Genomic DNA, 14219 nt, shown 5'->3' with positions numbered 1-14219 from the left:
AAAGTTGCCAAAGGCCATGGGCTAGTCGCATACCTCGAGGCAGATGGGGTAGCTGTACAGTAGCCGCTGTTCCCTCAAGCCACCCTACAGCTGCCCCTGCTGAGCCAAGGCCACCAGGCTGCAGAACACTGCTATTCCCCAGCCAGGCCCCCACTCCCGTCCTGGCCCGGCCCACCTATATGCAGATTTTTTCTCAATAAATATACGTACAGTACTGCAAATGTGTTTTCTCTTCCTTATGATTTTCTTAACATTTTTCTAGCTAACTTTATTCTAAAAATATAGCATATAATACATATAACATATAAAACATATGTCAATCAACTGTTTATATTATCAGTGAGGCTTCCAGTCAACAAGTAGGCTACTAGTAGTTAACTTCTGGGGGAGGCAAAATTATGCGGGGGGGGGGGGGCAGGGCTAGGCACCTAGCCCACAGGGTTTTCAAAGGTCAACTGTACACTCTCTAGCTCTTTTTTTTTTTTTTTGAAGATTTTATTTATTTGTTTGAGAGAGAGACAGAGAGAGCATAGCAGGGGGAGGAGCGGTGGGGGGAAGGGAAAGGGACAAGCAGACTCCCCGCTGAGCAGGGACCCTGATGCGGGGACCCTGGGATCACGACCTGAACCAAAGTCAAGCACTTAACCAACTGAGCCTCCCAGGCGCCCCTCTAGCTCTTTTTACGTGCTTGCTCTGATGAAGCAAGTTGGAGAAGCCCATATAGCAAGGAATTGAGAGTGGCCTCTAGCCAATTGCCCAGAAGGGAATGAAGCCAACAACCATGGGAGTGACTTGAAAGCAGTTCCTTTCCCAACTGAACCTTCAGATGAGACCACTGCTCTGGCCAACACCTTCATTACAGCCTTTTGTAAGACTGAAGCAGAGGACCGAGCTAAGCCAAGCCCAGATTTCTGACCCACAAAAGCTCTCCCTCGTCCTTTATATGCTATCCTCCAACTTAAGAGGTGTTGCCAATTTCAAAGCTCCAGAGCCCATATTATCACACTGCTCCAGCCCTCCACTTCCGTAAGCCTTACAGAGAAAGGACCTTTTACTATCTCAGGTCCAGTGTTCAGGATTCTCAGAGCCAGGATGAGTAGGAAACTAGAAATATAATTTAGAACATGGACAGACACAGGGAGACTCCACTCTGAGTCAGTTAAGGAGGGCACATATGGATAAGAGGGCAAAAGAAGAAACAGTTCTATGTGATGGCTGCTGAGATCAATGTCTTTTACTGTGTCTATCAGTTTGGTAGTAGACACGATGCTAATTACATGACACATAGAAAAATGAAGAGTGTCAATCCTGCAACTAAATCAAGAAAATTGTTTAGTGAATATTTACTCAGTATCTACTATGAGCTAAACCCAGGTACTAAAATTAACAAAACTTGGCTTCTACTCTCAAGGAGCTCAAAGTCTGAGATGAAGAACTTAGGAGAAAAATTAAAATCTACTTTGTAGTGGCTCAGTCAGTTGGGTGTCCAACTCTTGATTTCAGCTCAGGTCATGCATGCATGGTCTCAGGGTCCTGGGATCAAGCCCCATGCTGAGCCCCATACCAGGCTCCATGCCCAGTAGGGAATCTGCTTCTCTCCCTCTGCCCCTCCCCCCACCCATGCATGCATACTTGCTATCTCTCACTCTCTGGAATAAATCTTTTTTTTTTTTATAAATATTTTATTTATTTGAGAGAGACAGTGTGCACCCAAGCAGGGGGCAGACGGAGAGGGAAAAGCAGGCTCTCCACTGAGCCAGCCGGGAGCCCGATGTGGGCTCAATCCCAGGAAGGGCCCTGGGATCATGACCTGAGCTGAAGACAGATGCCCAATTGAGCCACCCAGGCACCCCTGGAATAAATCTTTTAAAAAAAATAAAATAAAATCTATTTTGTAAAGAATAAAAATTACATAACACTAAATATGGTGTTGACTTTGTTGTTTTATTTAGTATCGATAAATTCTGTCTTTCGCAGTTTACTGCTTATCTATTGACAACATTTTTAAAATCAAAGGAGCCTTTTTTCATTATGGATAATCGTTTGCTTTGTATGTCTGTAATTTTCTACGACACATTAAAAATTATAGCACTTGTTTACACTTGCATTTTTACCATGAGGTTCCAAGTCATCAAAAGATCTGAAAATAAGAAGAAGAAAGAGCTTATATAAATTTACAGGTTCTGGGGTAGGAAAAATTTTTAGATTCCAATTTCCAGGCAATGTGCTCAGCAATTTATGTACATTATTACCACATTTAATCCTAAACATAGCTATGTAAGGAAGGATTTTTACAGGTAAGTTCTCAGAGCCTAGTTTCTTTCTTTCTTGTCTTTTTTTTAAGTGCCTAAAATAATGTCTGACACATAGCAAGCACTGAAATATTTGCTGAAGGAAGAAAGTTATTGGTCAGGTATTCAAACATCAATTTGTCAGATTCCTGGGCCAGTATTCTTAATTACCACGCAATAATGCCCCAAGTTAAAATATAAAGTAGAGATGAAAGCAGAAGCAGGCGAACATAAGTTATACAGAGGTACTAAAGAATAACAGATCCTGTCTCAACTCAGAGACAATTCCTCAAAATTCAGCTCAAAGAAAGAAAGAATCCATTTTGGGAGACTAAGGAATGAGAGAGAAAGAGAAAGAGAATATACTCATTATGTTTGCAGATTAGTAAGTATGACAGATGTACCATTTTCTGAATTGTTTATTCATGTAGAGATATAATATTTATCCTATTGAGAGCAGACATCATAAATATATTACTATCTCTGAAGTTTCATTTCACAGTAAAATAATTAGTACAAACTCATGAAGGTTTTTCATTTTTTGTTACTCTGCTAATAAAAACAAGTAACAGTTCCAAATATGACAAGTTGGGTCCACATAAATCAGTTAACTTGTGGCTCCTGATTTGGATTAATTTCACATAAAGGGTACATAAGTACACGTTAAGCTATGGGGGAAAAGCATCCATTTGTTTTTCTCGTCTATCTCAGGACAAAATCTAGTCAATTCTATAACTCAGACCATCTTGTGAGGTAGACTCAAGCATTTACTTTTTCAACCTGTCACCAGTATACCAAAGTTCTGTGATTTGGGTTCTTACACCCTGAGCTTTTCATTCTGTTTTTCAAATATCAGCTTTAACAGTCTTTCAGAATCATCAAGGGCAAACAGCTCTTCCAAGAGGTCCAGACCAGAAAGCTGGCACACACATACTTTTCAAAGATGTTTCTCTTCTATCACTGTCTGTAGTGCTAAAAGTTGCATTCACGGCATTTACTTTAACTGTCACTACACAGGCTGAACAACTCAGAATTGATACCTCAATGCCCCAAACAAAAAGTATTAAAGCTGGTGCTTACTTCATCCACAATTAATGTCCACAATACTTTATACAAGTGCAAAGGAGTAAGCAGCACTTAAATGCATAATTACCCCTAACAATGCTTTACCACTCAACAGATAACTTCATTTCCAAATCTTGAAAAAAGCAATTGACCATAACAGATTTTCTGCTGTAAATATCTTCCTTAACCAAATCAAATAAGGAAGTCAACTAAAGTTAGCTGGAAACTGGAAGCAATACTCTTAAATTATTTTAAACTTAAGTTCATCAATTCCTAGTTAACACTGGAAAATTACATAACTTCCCTGTGCTTCAGTTTCCACATCTATAAGACATAGGTAACATTATGCACATCGTAGTGCTGAGGTGAGGATTAAATGAGGCAATTCACAAAAAACAGTGACCGGCACGTGAGCTAAAAACAAACCTGAGAAATTATTTTATATAACACAGAACCGTTCCACCTTAAGCTAATACCGCCAACTGAGATTGTTAATTAATTTTTCAGCTCAAGCAACAAAACTTGCTGTTAACTTATTTACCTATAGCAAATTTTGCTTTAATATCCTTGTAACAGCAGCACCGCATCTGCTCAGTGAACTTTGCTGATATCACTATGTTTACAACCCAGCGGTACCTAGAAGCAAGATTTCTGAATCCTTTTTAAAGGAGTTATTTCACGGGGCCCTAGAAAAAAGATTCTGTAGACCATTTGGAGTCAAGCCTGGAGAAGACAAGCAGGGTGTAACAGAAGAGAGAGCTGTGCTAAGATTATTGTTTGTACCGGCCAATGAGAAAAAGGAGGGAAGGAGGATTGCTGGTTAACTCCTCTCTCCTGGGTGACAATTTCATTACCAAACAAGTAGTCCCCTAACTCAAAAGTTCCAGAGTTGAGTTCTGAATCAGAATGGAAATGCCCATAAACATAACGTTGAAAAACTCGGGTAGGGCTTCGAACCACCACAAAACAGTATCTTCATGAGGACACTGGAAGCATTTATTAAAGACGTCTGTGCAGGAGCACAAGAAAAAGTAAGTTAAAACAACAGATGACTTTCAGTTATCTGTGAGACACTGATCTTGGAACAAGTTAACAATTACTGCAAAAGCTCAGGCAAGGCATAAACCCAAATCACTTATCTGTTGTCCCACATATTAAGTCAGGAATGGCAGGAATCCCTTCTCAACTATTTCCTGATTTTAAATATTTTTTCCTCCTTTAAAGCAATAAAGTTACCAAGTATATAAAACACTCATAAATTACCTCTACATAATTGCCAGAATTCACTTCAGCTCTATTCTTCCCCCTAACGTGTTAATTTCCCCACTATCCCAACTGAAAGCACACATCTAATTTCTTCATCCTTTCGTTTTTCATCTTTCTGACTTGAAGAAGGTTCTGTCTTTGCAGCTGAGAATCTTTTTTTTTTTTTTTTTAAGATTTTATTTATTTATTTGACAGAGAGAGAGCGTAGCAGGGGGAGCAGCAGGCAGAGGGAGAGGGAGAAGCAGGCTCACCTGAGCAGGGAGCCCGATGTGGGGCTCGATCCCAGGATGCTGGGATCATGACCTGAGCCAAAGCAGACGCTTAAGGACTGAGCCACCCAGGCGCCCTGCACACAGCTGAGAATCTTAATCAGGGTTCAAACGTTTATACTCCTAAGTGAATTGCCTATTCATACATTTTGACAATTTTTCAACTGAGATATTTGTCATTTATTTTGGATGTCTAAAAGTATTTAATACATTAAGAAAAAATTAACTCTATCATATAGGCTAATATTTTCCAATATTTTCTATTACCAAAATTTCCTGCACATATTATGTACTTTATTTATATCTGCAGATTCTTTTGGCAGGTAGAACCTTACATATTTTACACAATTAAATCTATCAAATCTTTTATGAATTGTGTGTCATGTCAAAAAGGCTTTTCATTCCTAAAACTAAATTAAAATTACCCCTACTTTTTGTCCTAGCACTTCTGAGTTCTTCTTTAAACATTTATATCTTTAATCTCTCCAGAACTCATTTTTCTGTATGGCATAAGGAATGACCCTGACACACAATTTCTTTTTTCAAACAGACAGCCAATTGTCCTAATACCACCAGGTTCCTCTACCTAATGTCAATTTCAATCATTCCAGGCTCCTAAACTCTGGTTTAAAGCTGACAGGGGACTTTCATGTCTGCATTAAAGCGATCACTTTTCAAAGCACATTGTTGTTCAAGGGGCTGTGTATTCTGCTTCTAGCATTCCCAGCACCTGCTAGAATGAAAATAAAAGGGAAAGGTGGGATGGGAGTATCAAATTTGACTACAATGCCAAAATGTAACCATCAAGCCACCAGAGCAGTTCAGTATGCATGCGTACACCTGTCATATGCATTAGAATTACCACCTGAACTGCGCCCACGGGCTGCACTTTTAGATACGTTCGTTTACTCCGGCAAAGCAGTGAAAACTATGCAAGATACACATATTTATTAGAACTGAGAGCTAACTATGTCTTAACAGCTTGGCAAACAAGAACAACATGAGGAGTTGGGATTCACACGTAATCCAAATATCAAGTATCAACCTTTTCCCTTATTTATAATACCTTTTAAGCAGACTCTTTAACCAAGTTTTCTCTGTCAGTGGCAAACAGTGTTTTCAGAGGACAGTGCCTGGAATAAGAATGGGAAAGGGAAGTCTAGAAAACAAAAATTTTCAGGATGTGCCCAGAACTGTTCAGGGCAAAATATTTCTTAGCCAGCAGAAAAGGTATGTCCTGACAATTAGCATAATTAATTAATTTCCTTGGCCTTGACCAAGGAAGAGTCACTAAGCAACTCTTCTGATTATAAATTTGGCTTCTCTTAAAGCAAGATTACGTACTGCTGAATGGACAAAAATTCTAGTCCACCATGCAAGTATAGTTCTCATGATAGAGTAACACAAACAAGCATTGTTTCTATTTCTGTCTGATCCTGTATTTGGTTAGCAAGAGTCAGTTCCCTTGAACTCAAATGCCTGCAAGTATGGTAACAAAACTGAGTTCCTAAGAAGCCGGCCTGCCAACGAACCTGCCAGTGTAGTAGTAACACCCTTCGAGGGGCCGCCTGAGTAGCCGACTAGAATTCCTGAACAAGACCACCTTCTCTCTCTACACCTTCGATAATGAGTACCAACAAACAGAATTTCAAACCCAGAGCAGCCCAATTATTTATTCTGAAAAAACTTCTTACTGCCAATACTCCTGTACTAATGTGAACATAGATATACTTCCTTCCTCAACAAAAAGTTCAGAGAAGGAATATTTATAGAAGATTGACTAAAGGATATGCATGATCTCTAGCCTTCTAATTATTCCAAAATCTCTACCTCTTGTAGCTTAGACTCTGTTTTGCATCATCCTCACCTCTCCAATCTGAGGTTCTCTGGTTGTTATGTTCAGCCTACAGAGGGGTGTTACGGAATTTGCTGGTGCGTGCATAGTAGGCGACAATGAGACCACTGCTCATTCCACAACATGGGGTCCTGTTTATAGGGCCACAGAGGAGAAATTTCCTTCTAATCTTAGGGTCAAGGAATTGTGCTTCTCCTAAAACAAAAGTGTGTTTGCTTTTAAATGTTATGGGCATAAATTGACTAGGTTTCTTTTTTCCACCATCTAATATGAAGTTTAGAGAAATATTTATACTCCACTGAAAGCAAATATTAGATTTTTATATGAGGCCTTTGATTTTATTTTACATCTTTATTTTGCATTTCTTGCTAGTCTATGAATTTTTTTTTTTAAAGATTTTATTTATTTATTTGACAGAGAGAGACAGCCAGCGAGAGAGGGAACACAAGCAGGGGGAGTGGGAGAGGAAGAAGCAGGCTCCTAGCGGAGGAGCCTGATGTGGGGCTCGATCCCAGAACACCGGGATCACGCCCTGAGCCGAAGGCACACGCTTAACGACTGCGCCACCCAGGCGCCCCTAGTCTATGAATCTTTAAAAACTACCTTAAATTTGGGGGGACGGGACAAAATGAAACAAATGGATAGTCTGCATTAATGAATCATAAGAACAATTTTCTTTTTAAATTTAAGGGGTCAGGAAAAAAGAGTCACGTGAGAAGTCAAGGTACAGGAAGGATTTGGAGAACAGGATGTATGGATCGAAAAAATAAAATCCAGCCAAATCTTAATTAACGGGGGAAAGAAGGAAGGGAAATTAAGAAGAGAAGGGGTATAGAGAAAAGATAAGGGAGTATCCCAAATAATTTACTTATTTATATAAATTAGATAAATGGTAGTAAAAAATGACTGTGTAAATGTAACCAAACTTACTGTATAGTTAAAGTTATATATATGATACTTAGAAATGTTTATTATTCCACAGGCATCACTCAACACTGTAAAATGTTACACTTGACAAAGAGAACATAAAAACTGCTTGATAAAAATGGCCAAAAGGGTACTACCTGGAAAAACAGATTGTTACTGTGAGCTGTGTCTTATCTAGCCCTTCCCCCCCCCCCCCAATATTAAGAAAAACCCTACGCGGTGCAACAATCTGAGACTACTGACCACTCAGCTTTCTAAATAACCCAGCGTGATCTATGATCTAGGTAGATGTTTAAACTCCACAGCAAGCATGATCATGTTTTTGCTGGGTAGCCTCTCTCCTTCAAGGTTGCTACCATCAGTCCTGGCCACCAAGAGACTTTTAAGTGCTGTAAGTGCTGTATGTCAACACTGGTTCACACATAACACTACTGAGCCATCTCCACTCAGAAGTTAAATTATATTCCTCATTGTCAGTTTCTTTATATTTCTTGTTCCCCATCCCTCAGAGAACCCCACGTTTGCTCGAAGGTTAGACCGCAGTTCAATCCAGCACTGGAAAGATTTTGGGTTGAGTCCTACCACGTATGTCAAGTCTAAATTGACTGCCCAAACAGCATTATCGCTCCATCCCTCCTCTACCCTTCCCCTCCCAAATATTTGATTAAAAAATTAAACTGTCTTAAGAGCATGCAGAGTAAAAATGTATGCTCACTCTAGTTTCCTTGTGCTGAAAGGAATATTTTGTACAACGGTAAGGTATGATTCTGCTCTCCAAGATTCCAGTGCCACAGCTGACCAATCCCTACCCAGACTGCAACTGTCCCCTCTCTCTGATTGAACAGCTAATAGATGGCTAGAAAAAGAAAGCATCTGACTACCAAGATGATAAATACAGCTAGCATTTACTGATTACCACCATACAGGGATCAATGAGCGATCACTTAGAATACGTAGATGTTTCTGTTAATCATTTTTTATTCTTTCAAAAATGCACTATTTCTTTTAAACAATGGTTAGTCTGCACACAAGCTGGTTCCAGATTAACAAGATTTGGCTGTCACTGAAGCTCTGCTAAATGGAAGAGAAATTAGCTACAGATCCAGGGAAAGAGGGCAAATGCGTAACAGTCACAGAGAAGAGAACCTTGGCACATGGGATACTCCATAAAGGCAAGTCCTGTGGCCATTACAATCCCAAACTCAGAACAGTGCCTTGCAAATTGTAAGCATTCAGAAAATATATGCTATGCATAACTTGTTAAGCGAAATAAATGGTTCTGTAGACTACGGCACAGAGGCTAAATAACTAGCCCACTGGCCCACAGCCAGTAAATGGCAAAGCCAAGATTCCAACCCAGATCTGTCCGGTTCCAGAGACAGAGCTCTTCTCAATTCCCTATGTGCTTCCTACGGCGGGAGATCAATATACCAAGGACCGCAGAGAGAGCACTCAAAGGCACAGGATAAACATGCTAGATCTCCTTGGAAAGTAAATTTTACTCAAAGTTGTAGGATTTTAAATACTTGATATATAAAACAAACACCAACGCGTTACAAAGAGAATAAAGAATTCGTAACTATTAATTTTAGATTACATGGGCCATGACATTTTTTTTTCATTTGGTGATAATCCCAGGCTCTCTTAAGGATACAAGTTCATTCTCCTCTTCCACTAGAAGTATGTTAATCGAAGAAAATATGAAAATCAAAACACCACTCCATCAATACTTGTTGATCCCTCCCGGCTGGCAGCAGCCACTGGCTGAAACGAAAGCCAAGATGGGCGCTTCCAAGCGCGCCGGAGCCGCGGAGGAAGCAGCAGCGGAGGGTGGGCTCCGCGGCCCTGACGCTGGTCGGGGGCGGAGGAGCGGGGGGCAGGAGGCCTGGGAGCTGGGGGGGCCGGCCAGCCTGCTCCGGTGCTCCCGGCCCCGCCCACCCGGCCACGCCGGTCGGACGCGCGGTTCCTGTGCACCGCAGGCGCAGACGCGCAGTTCCTAAGGCACGACCCGCCGCAGGCCTGGCCAGCGCGGTGTAAAACCGCGGAAGTCGGCTGGAAGCCTCCGGGGCTGCCTGGGAGTGAGCTGGACCCCGCTCTGCGGCTCTCAGCGTCCCCAAGTCTTACTGGGTTGGTGAGGATTCCACATACAAAATCCTAGAGGTTATCCTCACTGGTCCGCTCCATCAAGCTATCAGAAGAGATCCTGCCACCCCGTGCATCACCGAACCAGTCCACCAGCACGGGGAGACGCGAGGGCTGACACGTGCGGGCCACGAGGGCCGTGGCGGTGGAAAGGGCCACAAGTTCCACGGCAGGGTTGCTGGTTCTCGCCTCCCTCGTAACACAGGTAACGTCTGTAAAATTCTTACCTAATAAAGCAGTCCTATCTGCTTAGTATTCTCTATTAAAACTAGTTGTCTACGTTGTCAAATTATGAAAAGTTAAACTGCAATAATGTTTGAAGACAGTTATGTGATGGTGTTGTTTCTAAGATGACGCTTTTGTCTTTGCTTTATCTTATTAGGTCAGTGTTTAAAATGCTGTTTGGTGTAACAGATGTAAAATTGATTCTGTAAAAGAAAACCAATAAACAAACACATCCTTGTTAAGCAGCACATACATACATAGCATGTGTTAAATGTCAGGGATAAAACACAGTCCTTAACCGCATAGAGCTTAAGCTACTCTGAAAAAGAAATAAGTTCACCAATAATTAAAAGTGCTAGAGAGATGTCTGAATAGGATGTATAGAAACAGAGAAAGGTCTCTAACTTGGACTCAGACTTTGAAAGTCTGGGGAAATGGGGAAGGCAGTAGGGAAGTTGAAGAGTTCCCAGCAGATGACCCGTCTCTTCTCTCATCCCTAAACTACTTCTCAAAAGATGGATAAAAAGTAATTAGATGGAAGAAGGGGGCGGTACTCATGGACAGAGAATATTTAAGTTATAAATTTTCAGGGAAACCACACGTATTCTGAAAGGCTAGAACCATGCAATACAGCAAGAAAAAAAAAATCATTGTTTTACATTTGAAAAATATACTGAAAACGAAAAAAAATTAAAAAGATGCCCAACTTACAGTAAAAATATGAAAATATGTTGATAGATACTTTTCATCTGTCACCATAGCAAAAATTTAAAAGAGCTTGTGAGAAAACTGACACTATTAAATACTGCAGATAAAATATATATTGTAGACAAAAATATACGATAACGTACCCAAAATTTTTAAAGGTGTAATTTTTTTATCCTAAACTTCTTATTCCTAAGAATTTATATTAAAAAAATAAAACATTATAGGGACGCCTGGCTGGCTCAGTGGGTGGAACATGCACCTCGATCTTGGGGTTGTGAGTTTGAGCCTCGTGTTGGGTGTAGAGATTACTTAAAAATAAAACCTTTAAAAAAAATAATATTATAGATGGGTGCTTATAACTACAGAAAAATATCTAACATATCAAAAGGGATCAAGCAAATTAGTTGGTCCACCTATACAATAAAATACTGTGTAACCACTGAAAAGGTGAGATGTGGAAGGATATTTATGAACAACTGTTAGATAAAAAAGGCAGGTTATGGGGCACCTGGGTGGCTCAGTCAGTTGACCGTCCAACTCTTGATTTCTGCTCAGGTTGTGATCTCAGGGTCCTGGGTTCAAGCCCCACATATCAGGGCTCCCTACTCAGCGGGGAGTCTGCTTCTCTCTCTTGCTCTCCCTCTCCTTGCCAACCTCCCCCCACCCTGCGCTCTTTCTCAAATGAATAAATGCAATCTTAAAAAAAAAAAGGCGGGTTACGTTAGTTTTGAAGAACTGAAACCTGCAGCCATGTCAGTATTTTCTAGTTTTATAAGACAAGATAAAAATTTCTGCTCTGCTGACTTCATTGGGCCTCTCTGTTTAACCTAAGAATCACCCTTGATCAGCTATGGCCACCCTGAGTCATAATTCAACAATTAATTTATCATGTTATTTATGCCACTAGAAGTTATTCAACTAAATAAAGTTAAGACATCTTAAAAAAAAAAAAAAGGAAAAAAAAGTTAGCCTTGAAATTACCCAAAGGTTATACCTAGCAAAAAAAAAAAAAAAAAAAAAAACTAATTTAATGGCCTCAACAAATCCTAAATAGGGATTGTTGCAAAAGTTTAAGAAAAGGGGGGGGGGGTTTCATAACAGATATACACTCTTGATTCCTTTTTAAAATTATGTGCACATACATGAGGGGTCAGGCACATCTGGGGTGATGCACTATGCACCAGTGGGCATGTCTCTGCACATACTCACAAGCACATTCCAGAAAGGGGCTCAATAATTGAACCTAACCTCATACTGGTCCTTATAGCATTACATTACCGATAAGACAAGATTCCAGCATCATGACCCGGCAATGGCTATGACACTATAGTCTAAATCTCTGAATTCACAACATGATTTCTTACAGCAATACTCTTTAAATTATTAATTCGTCTTCCCAGGCTATAGTGATGTTTACAATGCCTCTCATAACATCAAAGGACTTTCACCAATTCCTTTCTAATTCCAATCCGATTGGTATATAAGTGTATATATATTAGTCTCCCGAAACAGCATTCTTGGCTGACTACATGAGAAAGCACCAGGGGAACGGGGGAGTGGCTCTCAGCAAGGCAGTGTAAAGAAAAATATTTCAGATACAAACAGCCTAACAACTGAACAGGGTGACACTGGGCAAGACTGAACAGGGTATATATGATTGAGAACACCAATTTAAATGACTAACTTATCAGAAACAATAATCAATCAACTGCCATGTTTCCTCAACTGAAAGCTACACCCCTGGTTTAATAATAGTTTGGTAAGGGGTAAAGGGAATGGTAAACAAATACATGGTATCTACCTGTACATAAATTTTAAGTCACAACTCATTAAACATTAAAAAATTTATTTATTTATTTAAATTATTATTTTCTTCCAAGATTTTATTTAAGTTCAAGTTAGTTAACATATAGTGTAGTATTAGTTTCAGGAGTAGAATTTAGTGATTCATCACTTACATATAACACCCAGTGCTCATCATAAGAAGTGCCCTCCTTAATGCCCATCACCCATTTAGCCCATCCCCTTACCCACCTCCCCTCCGGCAACCCTCAGTTTGTTCTCTAAAGTCAAAAGTGTCTTATGGTTTGCCTCCCTCTCTGTAAAATATTTTAAAGACATGTTAATCAAAATAATACGTAACAGTATAAGTCCTAATTTCCTATGTAGCAAACTGGGTCATGAAAAAATATAAAATAAACGATGCCCCAAATAAAAAATTATCTGAACGTTAACATTTGCAAATAGCTTTCGTTTTAAATTCTTAACAGAAATCCAAAATGTTCCGGATTTATGGGTTGCCAGATTCAGCAATCTGTACACAGTTCAAAATATTTTTTTAAAAGATTTCATGTATTATTTTAGAGAGAGAGGACAGGGGGAGGAACAGAGGGAGAGGGACAAGCAGACTCGGCGCTGAGCACAGAGCCGGATGCCCTGAGATCATGACTTGAACCAAAACCAAGAGTTGGACGCTTAACCAACTAAGCCACCCAGGTGCCCTACAAAATATTTTTGTAATCAACATCTGGAGATACCGGAAAGCTAAGTTAACAGTACATGTAGTAATCAGTTGTCCAGCTCGCCAAATAGCAAGATAGAGATGAGTACACAATTAGCTCTAGACCACACAATTTGGGCTTGGGAACCGTGTAAGTGCACGAAGGATAAACTCAGAAGTAAGAGTTGCTACCTACTTCATTATCCAAGTGACTTGAAACAGAATTTAATGGTTAAGAGCATGAGAGTTCTCTTAATTGCCTACTGCCACAATCAAAATAGGTCAGAGACCTAGATGTGCCACTTAGCCTCTTTCAACTACAGCTTTCTCATGTGAAAGATGAGGATGACGACTGCACACACCTCAGGGTCATTGTGAAGATTAATGCGAAAATGCACATAAAGCATTTTGAAACTGGCACAAAGACTTGGTAAATGTTATTATTGTCACTGGAAATTAATACACTTGGTGGAGGGTATGGAATCTCTTCCACAGATTTTGCCTGTGTATTTGGTCATTAAAAAGGACAAAGATCACATAAAAATAACCTTATAATAAAATCATCCTCAGCTCTTCAGCTAAATCTTACTCCTTCTGGATCAGACAGACCAAACTTGACTTCCTTGAAAGTGCTGTGTTTTCACTAGTTTCAAGAGTAATGTATATACTGTTCCCTTTGCTTAGAACATTTGCAATCCCACTTCCTACTTGGCCTTGGACTGATTAACTGTCATTCATCCTTCATGTCTCAGTGTAAACATCACTTCCTTAGGCAGTCCTTCCCAAATCCTCTTGTCCAGATTAGGTGTCCTCTATCTTATGCTTATGGCCCTATCTCCCATGTTTAACTCAGTCACGTAGGAACAGTGTTATTTAATGTAGAACTTGCCCAACAGATTGTAAGCTTTGAAGGCAAAAACTGTATCCATCTTACTCACTATTCTATTTCCAGTGTTGGGTACATGGCAAGA

The 14219-nt window shown here is 40.0% G+C and overlaps 1 protein-coding gene across 4 annotated transcripts in view; it reads right to left on the bottom strand.

Moving 5' to 3' along the window:
• Positions 1 to 14219, bottom strand: part of POU2F1 (POU class 2 homeobox 1) — a 174277-nt gene that overhangs the window by 149082 nt on the left and 10976 nt on the right. For 2 of the 4 annotated variants that reach the window (XM_044387954.3, XM_057315345.1), the window contains exon 2: positions 2115 to 2140. The exons of the other annotated variants lie outside the window; for them this stretch is intronic. The gene's annotated coding sequence lies outside the window, so the exon portion shown is untranslated. The remainder of the gene's footprint in view (positions 1 to 2114; positions 2141 to 14219) is intronic. 4 annotated transcript variants of the gene reach the window in all.

This window comes from Ursus arctos, unplaced genomic scaffold (assembly GCF_023065955.2).
Source record: "Ursus arctos isolate Adak ecotype North America unplaced genomic scaffold, UrsArc2.0 scaffold_2, whole genome shotgun sequence".
NCBI classification, from domain to species: domain Eukaryota; kingdom Metazoa; phylum Chordata; class Mammalia; order Carnivora; family Ursidae; genus Ursus; species Ursus arctos.
This window is presented reverse-complemented; position numbering and strand designations above follow the sequence as displayed.